Raw genomic sequence first — 9,503 nt, forward strand, 5'->3', positions numbered from 1 at the left:
ACAGCCCTCAGCCCCTCACCCAGACTGGCCAGGCACCCCAGGGGGAACCCCCACCCTGAATGGTGTGTGACCAGCTGCAAACAGCCATCATCCCCTCATCCAGGCTGGCCAGGCACCACAGTGGGGACCCCCACCCTGATCCAGGACACCCTTCAGGGCAAACCAGCCGGCCCCCACCTCTGCACCAGGCCTCTATCCTATATAGTAAAAGGGTAACATGCCTCCCAGCACCGGGATCAGCAGAGCTGCGAGGCCTCCCTCCACCGGGATCAGCGTGCCAGGGGGCAGCACCCAAACACCCTGATCGCCCTGCAGCTCTGTGTGTGACAGGGGGCGGCGCCCCAACCCCCTGATTGGCCCTGCTGTGTGTGTGATGGGGTGGAGCTGCAACCTCCCCCCACGGGCCCTGCTCTGTGTGTGACGGGATACAGCCATAACCTCCCCATCGGCCCTGCCCTGTGTGTGACAGTGGCGGCGCCCCAACCCCCTGATCGGCCCTGCTCTATGGGTGATACAGGGCGGCGCCCCAACTCCCTGATCCGCCCTGCTCTGTGTGTGACAGGGGATGGTGCCCCAACTCCCCTATTGGCCCTACTCTGTGAGTGACAGGGGGGAGCTCCTCAACCCCCTGATTGGCCCTGCTCTGTGCATGACAGGGGGTGCTCCCCAACCCCGTGATGGGCCCTGCTCTGTGCGTGACAAGGGGGAGCTCCTCAACCCCCTGATCGGCCCTGCTCTGTGCGTGACAGGGTATGGAGCCCGAACCCCCCTGATGGGCCATGCTCTGTGCATGACTGGGGGCAGCGCCCCCACTCCCCAATCGGCCCTGCTCTGAGCCCGACCCAGGGCTGGACCTAGGGATTGGGCCTGCCCTCTGCCACCCAGGAGCAGGCCTAACCCAGCAGGTCATTATCTCCTGAGGGGTCCCAGACTGCGAGACTGCACAGGCCGGGCTGACGGCCCCCCTCTCCCCTCCGAGTGCACAAATTTTTGTGCACCGGGCCTCTAGTATAAACTATAAATGTCCATCAGGTTTATGATGAAGTTGCAAATTGTAGGTGAAGACTTTAATGACAAGGCATCAGTTCCCACAGACAGTGAGTATTCAGGAGCTTAATAGAATTGAATCCCACATATTTTTAAAGGTACTTTCAATAAATAGTTGGAATGTGTTCTCACAATAGGCATTTCTACTAAACTCAATAAATCATAATCTGTGAAGAATCGCTTCTTTTTTTTAAGACCATGTGTTTTGAGAGCAAGCAGAAAGACAGATGTTTACTAAGAAACCCATTTACTAACAATATTAAAAAGAAGAAGAAAAGTAACAGTTGTTGAGTGTCTCCAACGTGCACTTCAGAAGTGAGGCTAGATGATTCATATGTTATCCCTGTTAATCCTAGCAAGAACATACACGTGAGGAGCATCATTGGCCCCATTTTACAGATTGAAAAGCTCAAGTCAAGAAAGTTAAAGTTTTTAAAATAATTCCTAGAAAGTAGCCGAACCGGTTTGGCTCAGTGGATAGAGCGTCGGCCTGCGGACTCAAGGGTCTCAGGTTCGGTTCCGGTCGGGGGCATGTGCCTTGGTTGCCAGCACATCAACACTGGGGGGCGTGTAGGAGGCAGCTGATCAATCTCTCTCATCTATGTTTCTGGCTCTCTATCCCTCTCCCTTCTTCTCTGTGAAGGGTCAATAAAATATATTTTAAAAAAAAAAGTTACCTGGCTCAAAGTGGGACCCATAGTCTGATCTGAAGAGACTAACTTTAAACTCTGCCTTTTAGGTTACCTGTGAAGATTACCTAAAACATCAAGCTAAGCAGAATAACTCCAAAAGGACCATAATTCAAGAGTTTCTGATATAGAATTGAACTCTGTGAATACTGAGGGGGAAAAATGAATCAAAATAACCTTTTTAACAGGCTGCCTAAAGAAGTTACTTCAAAAATTTTCGGTCACCTGGACATTCAGAGTTTGTGCAGGGCTTCAATGACATGCAGGAGCTGGAATGACACAATAAGAAACAATGACTTATTATGGAAACCTCATTGCTTGGCTCTACAAGCTGTGTGCGAACGAGAAGTAGATGATGATCAAAAAACCGGTTATTCCTGGAGGGTAAGTTTAATTTTTATGGTCTGCAGTGTTATTAACAACTAGAGGTCCGGAACATGAAAATTCATGCACTGGAGGCGGGGGGCCCCTCCTCCCAGCCTACCCCCTCTCACAGTCCGGGAGCCCTCAGGGGCGGGAGGCGACCCGGGGATCAGGAGAAGGCAATACCCATCACACCTCTACTGCTGCCATTGGCAACAGCGCAAGCCTCAGCCCGCCCTGGTTACCTGAGCCTCGGCGGCCCTGGGCAGCCACCATCTGAGGCTTGCCTATGACTCAGGATGGCCCTGGGCGGCTGGGGCATAAGGGGACTGGGTGCCACCATCTTGTGGTTGTGGGCACCACCATCTTTGAGGGCAGGGCAGTCAATTAGCATATTCCCTCCTTATTGGCTGTGGGCACCACCATCTTTGAGGGCAGGGCAGTCAATTAGCATATTCCCTCCTTATTGCCTGTGGGCACCGCCATCTTTGCTAAAGTGTGAGGGTCAATTAGCATATTCCCTCTATATTAGGTAGGATATTGTGGTAGGTGTGAACCAAACTCTACTTTCTGCTTGGAGGAGGTAAGATTTCTATAGAGAATGACATACAGAGTGTGTTGACTTTTGAACTTAAAGTTGAATTGTTATTCTTTTCCTGCAAGCACACTTTCTTCCATCCATCCTTCAACGTTTTTTCAATCTTAAATTTGGGCATTTTCCTCTGTTAACCAGAAGGAAAGTGACTACTTCTTTTAACTTCACATTATCCAAAACCCCAGCAAACTTCATTGTTCACACTGTATATATACACATATACATGTATATCTATACACACACACACACACACACACACACTCACACAAATTTAGTAGTATATGTGTATATCAATGTAAAAACTTAATCTTATATTCAGCCCTGTCAATCGGCTTTTCTGGTTTTAAACAAACTCAACTCACCAGGCAGCAACCTACTACCTTCTATGATGATGCTGATTTACCTTTCAGGACATACTACAGAGGAATTACAAGAAGAGTCAAGTAAAACATTCTTGGCTAAGTGGCAGATTCAGCAACATAGATGTGTCTACTCTCCTGTCAGAAACAACCATGTGCCCAATGGGTGCTGAAACCTGGGGGGAAATTTTAGAAGCAGAACTGAATAGATCAGAGATTAAAAATGATGGCATAGGAAGTGGATGCTACACTCCCAGGAACAAACTGGAATGATCCTATATAAGAAAAGAGAAACATGTAAATTGACCATCCCTCTGGTACACTCACCAGACAATCAGGAGTGGGTATTCAAATTAAGCTGATAAAGATGGTGGGTTAATTTGCATATGCAGGTGTCAAGCACCCTGGGAGGCGAGGCCGACTGCGCCAAACCATGCCTGCGGGCTCCTGGGACCTTTGCGGCCCCAGGATGCAAGGCCACTGCACCCAGGCACGCCCCGGGGCTCCCGGGACCTTCTATGAATATATCCTAAGCACACCAAAATACCAATCAGAAAGAAGGTATGCAACCCTTGGGTCTTGGGTTTGATTCCAGTCAAGGGCACATGCCTGGGTTGCAGGCTCGATCCCCAGTATGGGGTGTGCAGGTGGTAGCTGATCAGTGATTCTCTCTCATCATTTACTAGAGGACCGGTGCACAAAAATTTGTGCACTTGGGGGGTCCCTCAGCCCAGCCTATGCCCTCTTGCAGTGTGGGACCCCTCGGAGGATGTCCACCCCAGTGGGGACCCTCACCCTTGGAGGTTTGACCAGCCTGGGTGAGGGGTTGATGGCTGTTTACAGGCTGGCCACACCCCCTTTAGGGTGGGGGGGTCCCCACTGGGGTGCCTGGCCAGTCTGGGTGAGGGGCTGAGGGCCGTTTTCAGGCTGGCTAAGCACCCTGGCGACGTAAGCTCCCAGCCTCTCCTTTTTTTCTTTTTCTTTTTTTATTCTGGGATTTATTTACCTTCAATAATTGAAACTTCGTTGCCTTTAGCGGAGGCCTGCGGAAAGCTTGGCTTCCTCCATCGCCAGGGGCAACCCACTCCTGCTTGCTCCAGCTCCATGGCCACAGCTGGCTGAAAGCAGGTATCTGGGGTTTGTTTACCTTCTATAATTGAAACTTTGTTGTTTTCAGTGGAGCTCAGAGCCTGGCCGTGGCAGGTGAGGAAGCTTGGCTTCCTCCATCACTGGAGCAAGCAAGCCTTCTGCTTACTCCAGTTCTGTGGCTGCTGCCCGCCATCTTGATTGGGTTAATTTGCATATAGTCACTCTGATTGGCTGGTGGGCATGGCTTAAGGCGTAGTGAAGGTATGGTCAATTTGCATTTTTGTCTTTTATTAGTATAGGACATAGAGTTCAGGTGCATGTAGTTGAGTAGGATTGAAGCCCACGAGAAGGTTGTAAACATCTTGATCAGGCCCTTACTTTGCCTCCTGGCATCTGCTCTAAAATAAAGACATGGCTTGTGGGAGTTGGCACTGTCTCTCCATCAGGGGAGCAGCGTCCCACCCAGACCCAGCTCATTCTCTTGTCTGTCTTTTCCCCATCCTTCACCACCCCCTCTCAGGGCCACTGAACCAGGCTGAGCTGGCATGGCACATAAAGCACCCTGTGGCTGAGTATTCCATGGCCGTGCCGGCTCGCCACATATGGTGCCCGAGCAGGGACTGAGTTCTGGGAACAGGGACTGAGTTATGAGGAACAAGGTCTGAGTTATGACGAACAGGGTCTGAATTTGGGATAACTACAGTGGTGAGATTATAGGAGGCTCCCTTGAGGCACGTGCAGAAAGAAAAAGTAGAAAACTAAAAGTAAAAGCTGAAAGCAAAAGTAGGGTAGGGAGCCCAGGTTTGGTAATTACTGGGTGTAAAATATGGGACAGTGCTTAGTAGAAGCATTTTTAAATTTCTTAAAGAGAAAATAAGTAAAGAAAATAAGATAAGAAAAGAGAAAGTTAAATAAAAATAAGCAGTAAGAAATAAACAGTAGAAAGTAAGCTGTAAACATTAGAAAATAAGTGTTAGAAAATAAGCATTAGAAAATAAGCATTAGAAAATAAGCGTTAAAAAAATTTCTAAAAAAAAGGAAAAGCGTTAGAAAATAAGCATTAGAAAATAAGTGTTAGCTCCCTCGCCCCTCGCCGCCGCCGCCGCCGCCGCCGCCGCCGCTGCCCTCTCCGCCGCCGCCGCCCTCTCCACAGCCGCCGCCCTCTCCGCCGCCGCTGCCCTCTCCGCCGCCACTGCCCTCTCCGCCGCGGCCACTGCACTGACGGCGGGGATCCGCGCCTCAGAGTTACTGATTTATTTTTGAGAATCCTCTACTTTCGTCTTCCTCATGGATGAACTTCAGGATGTTCAACTCACAGAGATCAAACCACTTCTAAATGATAAGATCGAGTAATGGCCTCCATTCAGAAACTCTGGATGCTAAATACTGTCAACAAACCCAGGCATATCCTTTCTCTAAGATGATCACTCATGAAGCCTGAAGCCATTCTCCAAGAGAGTCTGGAATCTCTTGAAAAAAATGCCAAGAAAACAAGTGTTAGTCTTCTTTCAATTAGTACTTTTCTTTCTGAGAGCCTAGCTGTGTACATTGGATTAAGAACATGTAGTTGTTGGGGGAAACCAAGATGGCGGCATAGGTAAACACCAGAAATTGCTGCCTCCGACAACAACTTCAAAAATACAACTAAAAGAACGGTCATCATCCAGAACCACAGGAAGGCTGGCTGAGTGGAAATTCTACAACTAGAAGGAAAGAGAAGAGCACACAGACTCAGAGGAGCTACGAAAGTAAAGTGCAGAGGTACGGAGGCTCCGGTGCGCGGGGAAAGGGGCTGGCACCTGAGGATGCCGCTGTCTTTTTGAATCGGGAGGGAGTTACAAGCTCCTGACTGCTCTGAACTCTGGTTCCAGGAAATCTCTGGGGTCCCAGGGCTCATACGGGGAGAAACTGGATGGTCTGGCAGCAGGCAGAACTCGGAACTTGAGGACGGCTTTCCCTCAGAGGTGCTGGCAGCAATTACCGGGACACTGAGACGCGCGGCCCCTTAGGGCAGGGCTGAGAATCAGCCATAGCTGCTTGCTCCGCCCTGTTGATTCCGAGACCTCGCCCCATCCAGGCTGCTGCAAAGGCTCTTGCATATGAATGCCCGGGTCCTTTACAACCTGAAAATTACCTAACAAATTGCAGCTGGGCCAGACAGACCCAGAACTTCCAAGAGAAGGCCCAAGGCCCCACAGCAGCTTGCATTGCTTCACAGCTGGGCCTCATCTGGGCACCCCCAAACCCCAAAAAAAGGGAAGGGGAATCTGCATATCTCTTCGTAGCTCCTGCTGGGTAACCTCAGGAAGAGGCTTAATTAGCACCTCCTTAGATCCAAGAGCCAGTGTACCCAGTGGTCAGAGTGGGACCATCCAGATTACAACTCCTCAGATTCATAAGGAACACACTCAGGGGGCAGACTCAGTGAGCACCAAAGCCCCACTGAAGCAAGTCTTGCCCCAGAAGGGTGTCTTCAGCACAGAAGTTCTCCCACTGCAGACATAGCTGATTCTCACTGCCAATTGGCCTGGAGGTCAATTCCTCCCAGTGACACCTAAAACAATCAAGGCATAACTACAACAAGACTGTGCACAAAGCCCACAAGGAGGTGCACCAAGAGTGTCCACCTCAGGTAACTGGGGAGGCTGAGCCACTGGGCCCTGTAGGGCACCTAGCACACAAAACCACTCTACCAACACAGGGAAGCAGACAAAATGCGAAGACAAAGAAACAGGTCACAAATGACAGAAATGGAGGACAGCAAACGACTGGATATAGAGTTCAAAACCATGTTTCTAAGATTTTTCAAGAATTTTATGGAAACCGCCGATAAATGTAGTGAGATCCTCAAGAAATCTAGTGAGACCCTCGATGTTGTGATAAAGGACCAACTAGAAATTAAGCATACACTGACTGAAATAAAGAATATTATACAGACTCCCAACAGCAGACCAGAGGATCGCAAGAATCAAGTCAAAGATTTGAAATACAAAGAAGCAAAAAACACCCAACCGGAAAAGCAAAATGAAAAAAGAATCCAAAAATACGAAGATAGTGTAAGGAGCCTCTAAAACAAATTCAAGCGTACCAACATCAGAATTATAGGGGTACCAGAAGAAGAGAGAGAGCAAGATATTGAAAACCTATTTGAAGAAATAATGACAGAAAACTTCCCCTACCTGGTGAAAGAAATAGACTTACAAGTCCAGGAATTGCAGAGAACCCCAAACAAAAGGAATCCAAAGAGGACCACACCAAGACACATCATAATTAAAATGCCAAGAGCAAAAGACAAAGAGAGAATCTTAAAAGCAGCAAGAGAAAAAAAGTCAGTTACCTACAAGGGAGTACCCATACGACTGTCAGCTGATTTCTCAACAGAAACCATACAGGCCAGAAGAGAGTGGCAAGAAATATTCAAAGTGATGAATAGCAAGAACCTACAACCAAGATTACTTTATCCAGCAAAGCTATCATTCAGAATTGAAGGTCAGATAAAGAGCTTCACAGATAAGAAAAAGCTAAAGGAGTTCATCACCACCAAACCAGCATTATATGAAATGCTGAAAGGTATTCTTTAAGAAGAGGAAAAAGAAAAAGGAACTCTTACCATTTGCTACAGCATGGATGGAACTAGAGAGCATTATGCTAAGTGAAATAAGCCAGTCAGAGAAGGATAAATACCACATGATCTCACTCATTTGTGGAATATAATGAACAACATAAACTGATGAACAAGGACTGATCCAGAGACGGAAAGGCATTGATTGGACTGTTGGGCCTTGGAGGGAAGGTAGGGGAGGGTGGGGGTGAGGGGGAAAGATCAACCAAAGGACTTACATGCAAGCATATAGGTCTAACCAATGGACACGGACAACGGTGGGGCGGGGGGGGTGAGGGCCTTAGCAGGGGAGGGGGGAGGGGTTAACGTGGGTATAAGGACACATATGTAATATCTTAATCAATAAAAAAATTTTAAAAAAAGAAAAAAAAATAAGTGTTAGAAAATAAGTGTTAGAAAATAAGCATTAGAAAATAAGTGTTAGAAAATAAGCGTTAGAAAATAAGCATTACAAAATAAGTGTTAGAAAATAAGCATTAGAAAGTAAGCATTAGAAAATAAGCATTAAAAAAATTTTCTAAAAAAAATGAAAATAAGTGTTAGAAGAAAATAAGCGTTAGAAAATAAGTCTTACAAAATAAGCATTAGAAAATAAGCGTTAGAAAATAAGCGTTAAAAAAAATTTTTCTAAAAAAAAGAAAAGAAGTGTTAGAAAATAAGCATTAGAAAATAAGTGTTAGAAAATAAGTGTTAAAAAATAAGCATTAGAAAATAAACGTTAAAAAAATTTTCTAAAAAAAAGAAAATAAGCATTAGAAAATAAGCATTAGAAAATAAGCATTAGAAAATAAGCATTAGAAAATAAGCGTTAAAAAATTTTTCTAAAAAAAAAGAAAATAAGCGTTAGAAAAGAAGCGTTAGAAAAGAAGCATTAGAAAATAAGTGTTAGAAAATAAGTGTTAGAAAATAAGCGTTAGAAAATAAGCGTTAGAAAATAAGCATTAGAAAATAAGCAGTAGAAATAGAGGAATAAGGAGTAGAAATAGAGAAATAAGCAGTAGAAATAGGAAGTAGAAATAGGTAGAAAGTAGAAAATAGGAGATACAAAATAAGGTAAAAATTTCCTAGGTTTTGTTTATGGTTGATGTTGTTTAAGGAAGTCACTTTTATTTCTGACCTAGATTGTAAGCTCTTGTGGCAGTTGCATTGTTTCTGGGCTTTGGTCATTTTTGCTTGTGTGACCTAATAGCTCTCTGGGACTTTGCGACTGGTGAGCTGCCAGTTATCGGTACTGCAGGACCGAGGGCTGCTCATTTCCATGCAGCAGCGGCTAAAGAAAGAAGCTGAGGAAGGGACCAGACTTCCACTGGTGCGGACGGGGCTGATTTGACTGGGACTAGTGCCTGCTCAGTCCCAAGGCCAACTGTCTGAGCAGCCTGATCCAGGGGACCAGTCTTACATCGGCAGCAGTTTACTATGCAAGGGACTGAGGTATCAACATGGAGTCAGCTGAAGAAGATGGCGACTGAGGCCAAACAAATGGTAAAAAAACGGAGTGGAAGCTACTCTCTTAAAGTCTTGCGCAGCCAAATCTGAGGAATCTGAGTAGGTATAAACCAGCAGCAAAAGAAAACTTTTATTTTGAAGAAAATATTAACATGTTTGTAGTTTGTTTTTGAAGCATGGTGGCAACCATGTTTGGTGGGAATTGCTGTTTAATATTTTAACCCTGCTGACTTGGCTTCTGTCATTGTTTGCTTGCTAAAATAATAGAAAAGTTATTTTGATTTTCTGAATTA

At 46.1% G+C, this 9,503-nt stretch overlaps 1 pseudogene; it reads left to right on the top strand.

The window, feature by feature from the left end:
- The first annotated feature begins 1,039 nt into the window (after positions 1-1,039).
- LOC111826883 lies at positions 1,040-3,619 on the top strand (annotated as a pseudogene).
- The last annotated feature ends 5,884 nt before the right edge of the window (positions 3,620-9,503 follow it).

The sequence above is a fragment of the Myotis lucifugus genome, unplaced genomic scaffold (genome assembly GCF_000147115.1).
Source record: "Myotis lucifugus unplaced genomic scaffold, Myoluc2.0 scaffold_108, whole genome shotgun sequence".
Taxonomy (NCBI): domain Eukaryota; kingdom Metazoa; phylum Chordata; class Mammalia; order Chiroptera; family Vespertilionidae; genus Myotis; species Myotis lucifugus.